This window comes from Vicia villosa, unplaced genomic scaffold (genome assembly GCF_029867415.1).
Source record: "Vicia villosa cultivar HV-30 ecotype Madison, WI unplaced genomic scaffold, Vvil1.0 ctg.000732F_1_1, whole genome shotgun sequence".
Taxonomy (NCBI): domain Eukaryota; kingdom Viridiplantae; phylum Streptophyta; class Magnoliopsida; order Fabales; family Fabaceae; genus Vicia; species Vicia villosa.
In genome coordinates, this window is record NW_026705328.1 from 411,624 (window position 1) to 429,337 (window position 17,714).

A 17,714-nucleotide genomic window follows, 5' to 3' on the forward strand; every position below is an offset into this window, starting at 1 on the left:
GGGAGGTGTTCTGATGCAAAAAGGACAAGTTGTAGCTTATGCTTCAAGGCAACTCAAGGTTCATGAGAGGAATTATCCTACACATGATTTGGAGTTAGCAGCTGTGGTATTTGTGTTAAAACTCTGGATACATTATTTGTTTGGATCAAGGTTTGATGTGTTTAGTGATCACAAGAGCTTGAAGTACTTGTTCGATCAGAAGGAGTTGAATATGAGACAAAGAAGATGGTTAGAGTTCTTGAAGGACTACGATTTTGGTTTAAACTATCACCCTGGTAAAGCGAATGTTGTAGCCGATGCCTTGAGTCGGAAGTCATTACACATGTCTATGTTCATGGTTCGAGAGTTTGAATTGTTGGAACAATTTAGAGACTTGAGTTTGTTATGCGAAGAGACTTCTAGTGGTGTGAAGCTTGGTATGTTGAAGCTTACTAGTGGTATTTTGGATGAGATTCGAGAAGGACAGAAATCTGATTTGGGTTTGGTTGATCGATTCACATTGATTAATCAAGGAAAAGGCGGTGACTTTCGAATTGATGAGAATGGTATTATGAAGTGTCGTGATCGAATTTGTGTTCCAGATGTTGCGGACTTGAGAAAGAGGATTCTTGAGGAAGGACATAGAAGTGGTTTGGGTATTCATCCGGGCGCTACTAAAATGTATCAAGATCTGAGGAAAATATTTTGGTGGCAAGGTATGAAGAAGGACATAGCGGAATTTGTGTATTATTGTTTGACTTGTCAAAAGTCAAAGATTGAACGTCAAAAACCGTCTGGCTTGATGCAACCGTTATCTATTCCCGAGTGGAAGTGGGATAGTATCTCGATGGATTTTGTTTCAGGTTTGCCGAGAACATCGAGTAATTGTGAGGCAATTTGGGTAATTGTAGATCGGTTGACTAAATGTGCTCATTTTATTCCGATGAGGATGGATTATTCAATGGAAAGACTTGCTAGGTTATACATCGAGAGAATTGTGTGCTTGCATGGTATCCCGTCGAGTATTGTTTCGGATAGAGATCCGATGTTCACTTCGAGATTTTGGGAAGGTTTGCAAAGTGCATTAGGTACGAAGTTGCGTTTGAGCTCAGCGTATCATCCCAAACCAATGGTTAAACGGAGAGGACTATTCAGTCACATGAAGATCTTTTAAGGTCTTGTGTTTTGGAACAAGGAGGAAATTGGGATAGTTTCTTGTCGTTGATCGAGTTTACTTATAACAACCGTTTCCATTTGAGTATTGGAATGACACCTTTTGAGGCTCTCTATGGTAGGAGGTGTAGAACTCCTTTGTGTTGGTATGAGTCGGGAGAGAGTGCTGTGGGTGGACCCGAATTAATCCAAGAGACTACGGATAAAATTAAGATGATTCAAGAGAAGATGAAGGCTTCTCAAAGCCGTCAAAAGAGTTACCATGATAAGAGAAGGGCTTAAATGCACTTTTCGTCCCTGTAAGTTAGCGAGTTTTTGATTTTCGTCCCTGTAAGTTAAATTTTTTTGTTTTAGTCCCTATATTTCACTTTCGCGTTCGTTTTAGTCCCTAAAATCAAAATCCGCAGGAAATTTCACAGGAAAATCCGCAGGTAACCTGCAGATTTTCCTGCGGATTTTGGCTTTAGGGACTAAACCTCAAGCAAAAAGTAAGATATAGGGACTAAAACAAAAAAAAATAACTTACAGGGACGAAAATCAAAAACTCGCTAACTTACAGGGACCAAAAGTGTATTTAAGCCTAAGAGAAGGAAGGCTCTTGAATTCGAGAAGGATGATCATGTGTTTCTTCGTGTTACGCCAATAACGGGAGTTGGTAGAGCGTTGAAGTCACATAAGTTAACACCGCGTTTTATTGGCCCTTACCAAATTTCGGAAAGGGTGGGTGAAGTAGCTTATCGGATTGAGTTGCCACCGTCTCTTTCTAATCTCCATGACGTATTTCATGTGTCACAATTGAGGAGATATATTGCGGATCCATCGCATGTTGTTCAGTTGGATGATGTTCAAGTAAGAGATAATTTGACGGTTGATACAACACCTATGCGGATTGAGGATCGTGAAGTGAAGAAGCTTCGTGGCAAGGAAATCGCTTAGGTGAAGGTGGTATGGGGCGGAGTCGCCAATGGCAACATCACTTGGGAACTCGAGGATAAGATGAAGGAATCGTATCCGGAGTTGTTTGTTTGAGGTAATTTTCGATGCCGAAAATCTTTTAAGTTGGGGAGAGTTGTAACAACCCGTTTTTTTATAGTATTTATTTTATTATAATATTTTATATTTTTTTATTTTTTTAGTGTGTTAATTAATTATTTAACTATTATGAGATTTAATTATTAATTTAATTAATTAAACTTGAGTGCATTTGTGTTTAATAGAATTAATTAAGTTATTAGAGAGTTAGATTAATTGGGCCTATTTATTGGAGTTATAAGGAATTAGGGGGTGTTATTAATTTTAAAGCCCAATATAATAAATAAACATAGTAAGAGAGAAAATAAGGGGAGAAGCATCATTTTCATTTTTCTGCTTTTCAAGAATAGAAGTGGAGGAGAGGAACAAGAAGAGGAAAGTTAGGGTTTTGGAGGAGAAATCAAGAGGTAAGGGGGAGAATCCCTAATCATTGTGGGCTAGTATAATGGGGTAATTGGTAGATTAACATATTGATATTTGTTCATGGTTGAATATTATGAAATGTGTGTTTTAAATTCTGTTTAGTGTATTAGAACCTGTAGAGAAACTGGAATTTTAAAACTAAAACTTAATGCCGGAAAACAACTACTCTGTGTTCATGAAAATTGTTTTTAACAAACGAAAATGTAAAAAAAATGTCTTTAGCTACGGGACGAAGCTGTTGTTGTGCTACGTTGAGAAACGTACTCCATCCATATTGTGTTACTTAGCTGATAACCTCTAATTCTTATTTAAATTTCAAGATGTGAACCAATGTACCTTTTTGATAGAATTGCTGCTACTACTATTCATTGGCACAAAGAAAAACTGGAATACTTGGTGTTTATATTAACAACGTGGTCGGCTCTCCTCCTTGAGCTTACACGCCACTTTTACCATTCCTGGGCCATGAGGAAACGTGAAAACACCATTTGGAATGCCCCTTCACTGTAGCGTTTAACTTTATTATATGGAAACTTGAATCAACATTTTTTTTCTATTATTATTAAATGAATATATACTTTTTCCATTGTTGACTGTTGCGCAGGGGGGGAAACGTGAACCACTTAAATTTTCTTATGGATAGAATACTTTCCTTGCTGACTAGTTTTTTCGGTCAAAAGGAAAAATATACTTGTTTCATTAAATGTTCCCCTTATTCACTTATTAGATTGATGATGTTATTTTGTTAAACATCACACGCGAGACCAATCTATTTTTTTTAGTGATATGAATATTGCTGTATATGGTCTAGTCACTTAAGAGAGGAACGTGAGTACATCATACACAAGTGATGGAAGCGTGGTGAGTATGTATATATATATATAGTAATTAATAAATGGAGATATTCCTTGATTATTACAAGGGTTGCAACTCCTCTGGGTATTTAAATGGTATATTCATATGGCTTCTTAGCTTATTTTTTATTTATGAAAAGAATAACTCCTATATAAATGATAAATTATGAATTAGCATGTCATAAATATTAATTATTAGTATTAATTGAAATGTGGATTGGAAATTTGCGTGTTGACTACTATATGTGAATAATGCGTATGTGATGAGAATGTTGTGTACAATATTGTGGATAATTCATAGAGTGGATTATTGTGATATGCTAGATATTAAGATGGTAGAGATGATCTTAATTACATATGTTTGTTAACATTGTACATACATTCATGTCATGGTGTGCCTTGAAACAAAGGTGGTTTGCTTTGAAACAAAATCGAGGCTTAGATTCTAGAGTGAATCGGAGGCGGTAGACTATGTGTTTACATTTTGGTGGGCTTTGGTCTTCTCCGGATCGGAAGCGTGGCTTGGATTCTAGATATTGAATCGGAAAGCGGTGAAACTTTGGGTTCACAATTCGGTACCACATGCATTAGTGTCACATATCTTGCATTGAGTCACATTAAAATTATGCGATAATTGATTATGTGAAGTTGATGTAGTTGTGATATGTGTATGAGTTTGATAGTTGAAACGGGTGAAGTTTGAATACATATTGGACAAAATGTGTGAATATGTGATAACTATGACTGTATACTTAATTGAGAATATAATAGTAGAATTGAAATATTATACTATTTAAGCTTGTTGTATACTCGATAACATGTGAAATATGTGTTGATTACTATTATCTATTTTATTTTTCATAGTATGACTAATTACTTGAAGTGTTGATGTAACTATTATATTTTGTTATACTTTCTTCATAATGATTCGTATTCTCACCCTTCTGTTTTAATGTTGCCCTCGTTTGGCGACATGCAGGTTCTGGAGTTTAGTAGCCGCGTGTGCCTAGCCGGAGGTTCTTCCTTGGTTATTGGAGACTAGGTAGTGAGTCGATGCTCGGGTCATGTAACACTGGGTAGACTAGGTGTATTGAACTCATGTTATATTGCTCATTTATTATGCTATGACTTATGAACTTATTTGTTGATTACTTGTTATTTTGAGAGGCTTATAAGCCAAACCTTTTGATTATACTTTATGTTGAATTGAGACTACTAGTCGATGTATGATCATGGTATGGGACATGAATCATCATGAATCACACGAGTATCATATTTTCCGCTGTGAATGCATATCCAGGTTAAATTGTGATTTTATATTGAGTGTTATTAAAATGACCAGGAGTATTGTGGTGTGTAGATAAAGGCTGACAGTTCTTTTTAAGGTTTTAGTTCTTCTAAAAGCATCGATGTAACGCCCTTTTGAATTATATGCATGTTATTCTCTGATTATATGTTACATATTTTGGGGTATAAAAAGGGGTGTTACACATCTGGCCAAGCCCTCGAAAGAGGCTCTGTTTTTGTTGGTGTGTTTACATTTGTGCTTTGCGGCAGGGAGTCACGGTGTAATAAGTCCTATATAGCACTCCGTTAAGTCCTCATGGAAGGCATGTGGAAAGGGTTAGCAATCAACCCCCGCCCAGTCTCATCGAGTCCGTTCAGTATGCGCATGTTACGCGTTGCTTGCTTCTGAACCTGCACAAGATCTTGTTATCGAGTATGTCAAGAAAAGGGTTCATTCAACCGGACCCCTGCCGTTTCTTTAGCTCACGTTGATCGACGTTGACGCTCGGTGTACGCACGCACCGTTTCCCTTTCAGATCCGTGACGGCTTGGTTGCTGAGAGGGACCCGCTCCTCTTGTCTATTCCCAATCATTTTCGTGAGGTCTAATGTTTGGTTGACTTGGGTGATTCGCTCCCCTTGGCTATGGCGGGACTGCTTTTCTACCACTCGGCCAGTGCTGTTGGTTTTGTTTGCTTTACGAGCGGAGCTCGTTTGTGTGATACTCTTGTTTGCTTTGGCCTTTTTCCCCATAGGTTGCTAGTTTAGTTTAGACTTGTATCATTTGTATGATAACATTAGGTAGCAAGCTTTCCCCCTTAGCTTAGGTCTTCCTCATGCATTCTTTAAAACACAAACCACACTCTTTGATTTTCTTTTCTTAAAAGCTTGTTATATCCGCTCCATTCCCAAGCCTAAGCCTCCAAAGGTCGAGTAGCGGGGTGTGAATGTAACTTGTTCACCTAAAAAACACAAAACAAACAAAAATTAGTTAGCCAAGCTACGGTAGCTCTGATTCTGCAAAACAGATACATAGGCAGCGGGGTAGGGCCCGTGCGAGCATAATCCTTTCTTTTCCCTACATTCTGCATTCATTTTAGTCCAGATTAGCGTAGATTTGTCACACACCCATAGATTTAGACACAGACGTGGATACCATCGAGTACGATGGGCGCGAGGGGTGCTAGCACCTTCCCCTCGTGTAACCGACTCCCTTACCTTTTTTATCTGGTCGTGAGACCGTTGTTTTGTTTTGTGGTTTGCTGGCATTCCCTTCCTTTTCAGGATAAATATGTTAGTGGCGACTCTGTTAATTTTCACGGTAGCGACGCCTACTTACACTCAACCTGGTACGGCGACATTTTCGCCTAACGCCGGTTCAGTAGGTCGAAGTGTACAAAACCCAGGACCATCAAGCCAAATGCCTACCTTAACTACAAATAATCAAGCAGCATTTAGGCATGAGATGGATGCAAGAAATCACGATATGGTGGGTGTCCTTGCTCGAGAAATGGATTTTTTCGCCCATAATAACAAACATTTCCAGGACTAACCAGGATAATATAGAAACATACCAAAAGATATCTTCACAAATAGGACGTATGGCAGATTTCTTTGGAGCCCCTCAAACATCTACTAGACGAAGGAATAACCAGGCTACCGTTCGAGAAGATGAACCAATCTTGTCACTTGTTCAAGATTTAGTTCAGCCACCTAGGCAAAGACCCGGTGAAATAAATCAAGTGATAGATTTAGAAAATCAGAACCAAAGGACCAATACTAGTCAACAAGAAGTTCTCGAAGAACAACCTAGGTTAGTCGTAGTTAATAGGGACCAACATCCAGATGAAGTATTGCACAGGGTTAGGAGAGACAATATGGTGACAGAAAACAACCTAACCACCCTGGTAGAAAGAATTATGGCCAATAATGGCCTTAATATTGGACTTCGACGTCTAAATTACACTTCCCCTATAGCGGAGTATATTCTGCAGACTGAACTACCAAGGGGTACCAAAGTACCCAAATTTACAAAATTTTTAGGGGATACTAATGAATCGACTGTGGAACACATAGCCTGATATTTGACAGAGGCTGGTGATTTAGCGGGCAACAAAAATTTGAGAATTAAATATTTCCCTAGTTTGCTAACAAAAAATGCTTTCACATGGTTCACTGCCTTTCCTCCAAATTCCATAGATGCTTGGGCACACTTGGAGAGGATGTTCCATGAACAATTCTACATGGGACAAACCAAGATTAGTTTGAAAGAATTGGCTAGCATTAAGAGGAAATTCACAGAGCCTATAGATAACTACTTGAATAGGTTCCGTTTATTGAAATCAAGATGCTTCACAGTTGTTATGGAACATGAATTAGTCGAAATGGCTACAGGAAGTTTGGACTATTCAATTAGAAAGAAACTGGATACTCAATATTTGAGAGATATGGCCCAGTTGGCAGATAGAGTTCGACAAGTCGAACGATTGAAAGCTGAGAAGGCCATAGCGAATAAGAATTATAAGAAGGAGAGAGTAGTATATATTGAGGCTGAAGATGCTGAAGGTGAAACCTTCGAAGATTCATACAATTTCAAAGAAGTCGAAATAGACTTAGCTGAATTAAAAGAAGCACCTCCATACTCTTGTAAACTACTTACCCCCTCTAATGGGAAAAATCATGTCAAAAATGACAAGAATGATAAATTCCCAAAGAACACATACACTTTTGACATCACTAAATGTGACAAAATCTTTGATTTACTAGTAAAAAATGGCCAGATGATAGTGCCTCCCAATTCCAAAGTTCCCCCGTTGGAACAACGGAAGAACGAGGTTTTTGTAAATATCATGGATTTTTAGGCCATAAAATCTCACAATGCTTTCTTTTCAGGGATCTAATTCAGAATGCTATCAAGGATGGTCGTTTGAAGTTCGCTGATAAAGGAAAGAACAACATGAAGGTCGATACTGATCCCCTCAATATCGCTGACACCAACTATGCTGAACCAGTCGACATCAATATGGTGGATGTGTCTGAGCTGACATCGCAGAATGGGAGACGATTTTGGCAGGAAATTAGACTACTGAGAGCCTAAGCAACAATGTAGTCTTCAATATTGATGTTGAAGAGTCATTCGAGTCAAAGGCCACTGAAGGTCTTAAGGAGAAAACTAGTGAGGCCACTGAAAACCTCAGGATGAAGCTCCAACAGATAAGAATTTCTGAAGTTCCCCCATCAGGAGTCAATATGGTGAACGTTGGGCAACCTTTATCTGTAATCGAGGAACTAGAGAAATGTCTGGTGAAAGAAAGAGAAAAAGGAAACTATGGAAATCCACGAGCAAATGAAAGCTTGAAAGATTATCTCTGGAGGTGCCACGAGAAAAATGTTGGACGAATGCTAATGTGTCCAAGGTGCTCGATTATGCTGAATCGAAGGGTCCAAGCTAACTATGAAAGGGCCCAACAAAACAAGATGCAGGGGGACTGGAGGCAACGAAATCAGTTGCTGAAGGCTTACCCAAGGCCTGGAGAAAGTATTGTGAGTTTCTTGGTTCGATGTCACAAGGCAAAGACTGAAATCATTATGTGTCCCAGGTGTGGTGCAGTATATGGTAATCTGATGGCGGAATCATTCGAAAGGATATTATTCTCTACACGTTGGGATGTTCAAGGAGTCAATCCCAACATGTACGTGTTCGACAATCGAACACCATCAAGAAGGCCTGATAGCCCTCATCCCAAGGCTCGCAGAGTGACATTCAAACTCCCCGCAGAAGTACCCACAGATAGATGGACACAAGTGTGAATACAAGATTACACTCAAAGATGTTTTTGATTCATGGCAAACTCAAATAAGCATTCAAACAACAAGGCGGAAGCAGAAAACTCAAAGAAAAGCAAGCATTGATCACTCATGATAGTACAGGATGATCTATTATGCTTATAGGTTGACTCAACACAAGCAAAACAAGAAGAATGCAGAAAAGCAGCAGTTAGGTCGACCTACTGTCAACCTAGGTCGACCTAAAATGAAGAAAAATCCATATACCTCTGCTAGGTCGACCTACACAACAACTAGGTCGACCTAATCTGAGAAAATGTCCCCAGAATGCATTTGAAGAAGATTCTGGTCGACCTACTCCTTAAACAGGTCGACCTAACTGGGAGCAAAATTCTGCAAGCTCTGCTAGGTCGACCTAAGCACTACAAGAGGTCGACCTAACTGATCAAGAATGCCAAAAATTCTGTTTCTCTCATCTCCAACTGTTAAGCTATCATATATATTGTCAAAGGTTCAATTATTCAACACAACACCAACGACTGAAAGATACACAAACGCTTCTCATCTTCGTTCTTCATCATCTCCAACACAATTACACATAATCATTCTTGCGTTGCGGGTTAGTGATGAGTTCGATAACGTCCATGGAACGGAATTGAAGATTCCTAGTGGGTGAAGGTTTGTGGGGTTTGTTGGTGAATAAAATCTGCGGGTTTTGTCCTCCACGACGGGTGGTTCTTGGGGGTTTTTATCAAGAGGCGTTCATTGAGGATTCGGCTGAGTGTAACGATTGAGGAGCGGGGAGTTCAAGGAATCAAGACACTGCAGAAGGGAATCAAAGTGAAGCTCTTGGATAACCTTGATCTTGCTCAAGATTAAGGGGGAAGAAGATTCAAAGGATCGACATAATTGGTTTATCGTTTATCGCTTTGTTATCTTCTTTGTATATACTACTTTCAACATTAATGAAAGATTACCCAATTTCAATTTGGAATTGGGGGCAGACGTAGTCGTAGCGAGGACGATCGACGAACTGCCTAAACAAATATCGTGTTCTTGTCGCTTTTACTTTTTCATTTACATTCTGTTCATATTTGGTTATAATAGCAAATTGATCAACGATTCGAGTGTTAAGATTGTGAATTAAGAACTTACATAAACATCACGATCCACCACACATTGAATTACCTTCAATTTGATCATTATCACCAAGTGTTTGTATATTTGTTTCTATCACTCTTACTGCATTGCAAACATTGTCCATCATACAAAAAGTTAATCTGATTTTCAATAAGAGCAACGCTTTGATTCTGCAACATATACTCTTATCACTTACCTCAAGTCTTTGACTGGTTTTTTAAACACATATATAATCGTTTCGATAGTGGTTCGGAATAGACGCGAGTCGATTCAGAATCACTTCCGCTGAAAAGTCGTTTAAATCCGTAAAACTGTGAACGATCTATTCACCCCCCCTCTAGATCCTAAGGCCAGCGTCTAACAAGTGGCATCAAGAGCTCTGGTTTATTCCGTGCTACGTGAAACACTTATTGGAAAGATGGCTTCCGGACCTAAAGGGGCTCACAATAGAGCTCCAGTTTTCAACGGTGAAAACTATGGCTATTGGAAGGATTGTATGTGTGTCCACATCAATGCAATTGATAGGAACATCTGGACAGCTATTGTCAATGGTCCCTTTCAGATCACCATGACAAATGCAGCTGGTGCAGTTGTTCCAAAACCAGAAAATACTTGGGATGCTGAAGATGAAAAGAGATATGCATACGATTGGAAAGCGAGAAACATTCTAATCTCAGCTCTAGGAGTTGATGAATACTATCGCGTTTCCCATTGTAGATCAGCTAAAGCTATGTGGGACACATTGCAAGTTGCCCACGAGGGAACGGATGATGTCAAACTAGCTAGGATCAATACGTTAACTCAAGAGTTCGAACTCTTCCACATGGAAGATGGTGAATCCATCGAAAACATGCAGAAGAGATTCGTTCATCTGAAAAATCGGTTAAATTCTCTTGATAGACCTGTTTCAAATGCAGTTGCTACTAACAAAATATTAAGATGTTTGAACAGGGAATGGCAACCCAAAGTTACAGCAATAAAGGAAGCAAATGATCTAAACACTTTAGACATCACAACTCTATTTGGTAAACTAGAGGAACATGAACAACACCTTAAATGCCTTGACATGCATGAGAAAAGGACAAAGAAAGAAAAGAACATGGAGAAAGAGGTAGAGAAGAAGTCAATAGCTCTAAAAGCTTCGAGCTCCAAGACCTCAAAACGAGAGCCAAAGGATAGTGACACAAGTGATGACGAAGACTCCGATGATGAGGAAATGGGACTGTTTGTGCGAAGATACAACAAATATCTAAAGAAAAATGGAGCAAAACATTCTGACAAAGGCTTGATCAACTATAGAAAGCAATCAAACATGTTCAAACAAGATGACGACAACAAGGGAAAAATCAAAGGTCTTTGCTTCAATTGTGGGAAAGCCGGTCACTACAAACCGGATTGTCCATACCTTAAGAAAGAAAAGGAGAAGAACCAAAGCAAAGGTCATAACAAATCTAAAAGAGCCTACATAGCATGGGAAAGTGATTCATCTAGTGAAAGCTCATCAAGCGATGAAGAAGAATCAGCAAACCTATGTTTCATGGCTCATCAAAACAAGAAAAAGAAAGCTGTAAGTCATCTTAAACCTGAACTCGTAGATAAGGTATCTCATTCTCAACTAAAACTTGCTTTTGAAGAATTACATAGAGATGCAATTAAAGCTTTCAAACTTTTGGCCTCAAATAAGAAAATATTTTCATATCTTGAATCAAAAGTTGAGAAAACCGAAAAGGATATGGAAGCTTTAAAACAATCTATGCTAGACATTCAAAAGGATAAAGTTGAAATAGATCCTACATCATGGTTTGGTTGTGAGACATGTCACATTTGGCAAAAAGAAGTAAGAGATCTAAAAGCCAAGTTAGACAAGGCTCTACAACCAAAAGTGACTTTTGCGGCTGATCCAAACAAGTTCAAAAGATCGTATACTCCTTTATATAGTAAATACACTTTTGTACCAAAAGTATCAACTAGCAAAACTCCATATTCTCATCATATTACCTGTCATTATTGTTGCAAAAAGGGACATACCATTGAAAAATGCAAATTTAGGAGAATTTTAGTTCCTAAAGGAGTATTTCAATGGTTGCCTAAGTGCAACAAATTGTGTACTCACCATTCAGGACCCAATGAAGATTGGGGACCTTCCACTCTAATTTAATTTTGCAGGAAAAGTGTCTTGACATCGCCGAAAGGTGGTGGTTCCTTGACAGCTGGTGCTCAAGACACATAAAGGAAGACATACCACTCTTGGTATGTCATCTATAAAGAAAGATTGAAGAACCATACTTGGCAGAGGAAATGTAGGTGACCTGGCCATCACAAATGTATAAGATACATCACAAATACAGTTAACCCGAAAAACACATAGGACGCATTACTTGATGTGCAAATTGGCAAGTTGCATTGCAAAGAGATTTTAAACCTATTCTTAGCAGAATATTGTTTGGGACTATGTCCCGCATCCGGGAGAACATTAAGTAATCGATACTAGATGAGTTTTTCGCAAAAATCAAGCAAATCAAGCTGTGAAACATTCCATCAAAACAATTCATCATCAAATCTAGGAGTATGGGACACTAACAAGAAGACTCCACACAATGATGACAAAACACCTACATATTGTGAAAGCGGTAACATGTTTATTGTTCACTTCCAAAATTTTTATTGATGCTATAATATGCTATCAATTAACATGCTTATAGTGACTTCATGTGTTCTTATCTACTCTTCTCAATTACATATGTATATGTGTTCATCATTTCCATTCATAACATACAATGTTTGGGCATTCAAGCAAACGACAAAACAAAAATACATCATATAGAAACATTTCTAAGGCATTTTCATCATTTAAGGAAACTTAGGTCGACCTACTCTGTATTTGAGTCGACCTACAGAAGAATTTTCTTTACAGAAACTAAAAAGGTCCAGTTACGTCGACCTACTCATAATTTAGGTCGACCTAAATTGGTCATTTTTTTGTTACTTCTGTTAGGTCGACCCAGCCTCACTTTAGGTCGACCTACTGCTGTCATTTTTCCAGATTTAGGTCTGTTAGGTCGACCCGACCCATTCTCATTCATTCAAAACATTCCATTCTTTCATTCCCTCTCATTCTCATCACATTTGGTACGGCTAACCCTAATTCCTCAAACTCAAAATTGTCCAAAAATCATCCCTCTCACACAAATCATCTCCAACCATGCCTCCAAAATCAAGAAAAGGAAAGGAAATTGCTTCTAGTTCATCATCTCAACCGGTAAGTGCTCTTGTTCATCCTGATTGTAGGGAAAATTTTGAGAAGTGGCAGATGAAAAGAAAAATTGTTAAGCAATATACCTATGATCCAAATCTTGTCGAAAACATGCATATCCCTGATGTCGCTGCTTTGATTGAACATCAAAATATTCATCCCTTAGTGCAATGTGATACTCCGTACTGTGAAAATACCGTTAGGGCTTTCTATGCAGGATTTACAAAAGGGGATGGTTGTAATTTCCGTTTCAAAATGGGCTCTAGGTCGCATGTTGTTGACAAACGGGCTTGGATTAGTATCTTTGGTCTGAAAATTGTAGGTGATGAATTCTGTATGGTAGACGGGGATGTACCGGGAAACTATGACCATGAGGCCTACATGAAGACTATCCTCAAAGACCCTTCCGTATTTGACAGACCTAATGAAACAATAACAGCCGGTCATCTGAAGCGAGATCCTAGGCTCTTAAATTGGGTAATCTCAAGAATTATTCGACCAAGGGCAGGAGGGTATTCATGAATTGAAAGGAATGAAGTGGTGCTCATGTATCTGCTGCAAAATAGAACGCGTTTACATTGGCCTCACTTCCTAGCTGCTAAGTTTCATGAGGTCCAACAGAAAACTACAGCCCTGTGTTATGGATCAATCATTCAAACAATTGTCAATCACTTCGGTATGCGACTTGATCACTTACACTACACTCGCATACATCAATCTCAAGAATTCTCACAAACCACCTTGACTCTTATGGGATACCATTGGAATCCTGTTAGGAAAACCTATTATCTCATTCAAAAGGGAACAGGGAAGGTTATCTACAACTATGATGATCCCACGGAGTTTGGAAACAATATAGGAAATGAGGAAGAGGGAAATGATCAAGAAATAGCAAATGATGAGGATCAAACCATGGAAGACATAGCTCATGACACGGATCCAAATTGGCAATATGTTCCGTCTCAAGAGGAAGAAATTCCTTGGGGATACACTGCTCCACCTCCTTCTGATCAATCCAACATAGTATCTATGCTTGAAGCTATGCAACTTCAACAACAGCAGAACTTTGAAACACAGCAGCTTCAGTTCCAAACCATACAGCAGCTTCAACAAGATAGGTATGATGAACAACAACGTCAATATCAATCGCTATATAGTTTGGTTCAAGACCACAAAAGCGATTTTGAGACTTTTGCCTCCAACTCTACTCTAAGACAGAATCAGTTTGAGGAAACGGCATTGCATCGTCATGCAAACATAAGTCAAAGCTTCAATACTCTTAACATGTCTGTGCTGGATCTGTTGGAACAAGTTGAAGAAGATCGGCCTCATACATTTCAAAGAGGAAGAGGAAGAAGGGGCAGGCGTTAGGATGGATTCTTCATCATATCATCATTTCATTGCATTTCATTTCATTAAGCATTATGTTAAAATTCTATATGATGTAGTACCTTTTTTGTGTTATTGTCTATAAATCTCTTGGACTACTATGTATGTTGTGGTGTTTCTTTAAAACATGATTGGCTCTTATTGGTTCAATATCTACATGTTATCTATTACTATGAATGCCGATATCTTCTTTATATTTCTCTTGTTACTCTCCTATTCTGTCTCTTTGTTTCTCTTTTTGATGTTGTCAAAGGGGGAGATAGATGCAATAGATGCTGAGTGATGCTGAGTGTACGGGGGAGCTTTGTGAAGAGATTGCTTGGTTGAGAGATAGATGCTGAATGTACGGGGGAGCTTTGGTGAGTCCTTATCACTTATCACCAAAGCTTCGACGAATGGTTTGCCATCATCAAAAAGGGGGAGTATGTGAATACAAGATTACACTCAAAGATGTTTTTGATTCATGGCAAACTCAAATAAGCATTCAAACAACAAGGCGGAAGCAGAAAACTCAAAGAAAAGCAAGCATTGATCACTCATGATAGTACAGGATGATCTATTATGCTTATAGGTTGACTCAACACAAGCAAAACAAGAAGAATGCAGAAAAGCAGCAGTTAGGTCAACCTACTGTCAACCTAGGTCGACCTAAAATGAAGAAAAATCCATATACCTCTGCTAGGTCGACCTACACAACAACTAGGTCGACCTAATCTGAGAAAATGTCCCCAGAATGCATTTGAAGAAGATTCTGGTCGACCTACTCCTTAAACAGGTCGACCTAACTGGGAGCAAAATTCTGCAAGCTCTGCTAGGTCGACCTAAGCACTACAAGAGGTCGACCTAACTGATCAAGAATGCCAAAAATTCTGTTTCTCTCATCTCCAACTGTTAAGCTATCATATATATTGTCAAAGGTTCAATTATTCAACACAACACCAACGACTGAAAGATACACAAACGCTTCTCATCTTCGTTCTTCATCATCTCCAACACAATTACACATAATCATTCTTGCGTTGCGGGTTAGTGATGAGTTCGATAACGTCCATGGAACGGAATTGAAGATTCCTAGTGGGTGAAGGTTTGTGGGGTTTGTTGGTGAATAAAATCTGCGGGTTTTGTCCTCCACGACGGGTGGTTCTTGGGGGTTTTTATCAAGAGGCGTTCATTGAGGATTCGGCTGAGTGTAACGATTGAGGAACAGGGAGTTCAAGGAATCAAGACACTGCAGAAGGGAATCAAAGTGAAGCTCTTGGATAACCTTGATCTTGCTCAAGATTAAGGGGGAAGAAGATTCAAAGGATCAACATAATTGGTTTATCGTTTATCGCTTTGTTATCTTCTTTGTATATACTACTTTCAACATTAATGAAAGATTACCCAATTTCAATTTGGAATTGGGGGCAGACGTAGTCGTAGCGAGGACGATCGACGAACTGCCTAAACAAATATTGTGTTCTTGTCGCTTTTACTTTTTCATTTACATTCTGTTCATATTTGGTTATAATAGCAAATTGATCAACGATTCGAGTGTTAAGATTGTGAATTAAGAACTTACATAAACATCACGATCCACCACACATTGAATTACCTTCAATTTGATCATTATCACCAAGTGTTTGTATATTTGTTTCTATCACTCTTACTGCATTGCAAACATTGTCCATCATACAAAAAGTTAATCTGATTTTCAATAAGAGCAACGCTTTGATTCTGCAACATATACTCTTATCACTTACCTCAAGTCTTTGACTGGTTTTTTAAACACATATATAATCGTTTCGATAGTGGTTCGGAATAGACGCGAGTCGATTCAGAATCACTTCCGCTGAAAAGTCGTTTAAATCCGTAAAACTGTGAACGATCTATTCACCCCCCCTCTAGATCCTAAGGCCAGCGTCTAACAACAAGCGGGTGCAGGGAATAACAAATGGCGAAGCTGGGACCAAGGAGAACGAACTGCAATGGCTTATAGAAGGCAGTTCCAGATGTCAAATTGAGAAATATACAGGTCTGAGAATTATAAAGGTAGGAACCCGATGTCCAGATCTCAATGGAGGAGACACCAGAGAATGAAGAAAGCCCAGAAAGAATCCAAGGCGAAAGATGTTGGAGAATCCAGCAGCACCTAAGTCCCAATGCAGGGGGAAAAATCAAGCAAATCTCTGGTAGAACGCAAATTATTCAGTTCTGAAAATGAAAAAGAAGAGGAAAAGATGCAGTCTAGTCCTTGGAAAGAAGACGACAGGATGACTAATGATTTCGATTCAGATGGAGTGTCATCTATAAACTTCAACTGCAATGTGGTGTGAGTTCTTCCTCACGAATTTTACCAAGAGACGGAAGTCGAAGATTGCGAGGAAGTTGACGAAGAAGAAATGGCGAAACACAGACCAGTGTGTTATTATGTGCTGAATAATGGGGCTGTCGAAGAGCAGAATGCATTCTTCGAAAGACCTGACCAAGGTATGAGGAATCATCTGAAACCGCTTTACATAAGAGCCAAAATTGAAAATGTCGGCATTAATAAGGTCCTAGTTGATGGAGGGGCAGCGGTAAATCTAATGCCCCAATATATGATGAAAAGGATTGGCATGTTCGACATTGACATAAGGCCACATAATATGGTCTTGTCCAACTATGAAGGAAAAGTAGGACATACCTTGGGAGTTGTCCAAGTGAACCTAATTGTGGGTTCAGTCACAAGGCCAACTATGTTCATGGTGATACCAGCAAAGGCAAATTATAACCTTTTGTTGGGAAGAGAGTGGATTCATGGGGTTGCTGTCGTACCTTCAACAATGCATCAAAGGTTAACTATCTAGAGAGAAGATGGAATAGTCGAAAACATAGAAGGAGATCAAAGTTACTATATGGCTGAAGTGAATCAAGTCAACAAAACTAGTTTCGACATAAACCTAGCCTACATAGGGCCATGCAATGCAGTAAAAGATATATACGCTCTAAATAAAAATGATATGTATTATTTATCCTTACACCCCAAGGGATTCCAGTGGAACAGAGAAATAATGGAAGGTCCAGAAGAGACAGAGCCCATCGAAGGATTACCAGGAATACGACCAACTGGTTGGGACGAAGACGTTGATTATGTCTGAGTCATCTTTCTTCGAAAAGATTTCGGCTTACATAGCCGAAAATAAAAGGAAAGCGGCTCTTGAGGCCGAACTATCAAACATGGTTGTCGAAGCCACACAAAAAGAATCAGAAGTATCAGGCCCTGGGATACACTTTATTCCACAACCACTTGACGATACAATCCATGACGAACAGGTTCCAGGCAAAGAAGCAGACCAAAGATTAGACGCAATCTATGATAAAGAACCTTTGGGGTTCAAAAAGGATCCAATGGCACCAAATATAAAGATGTTAGCTTGG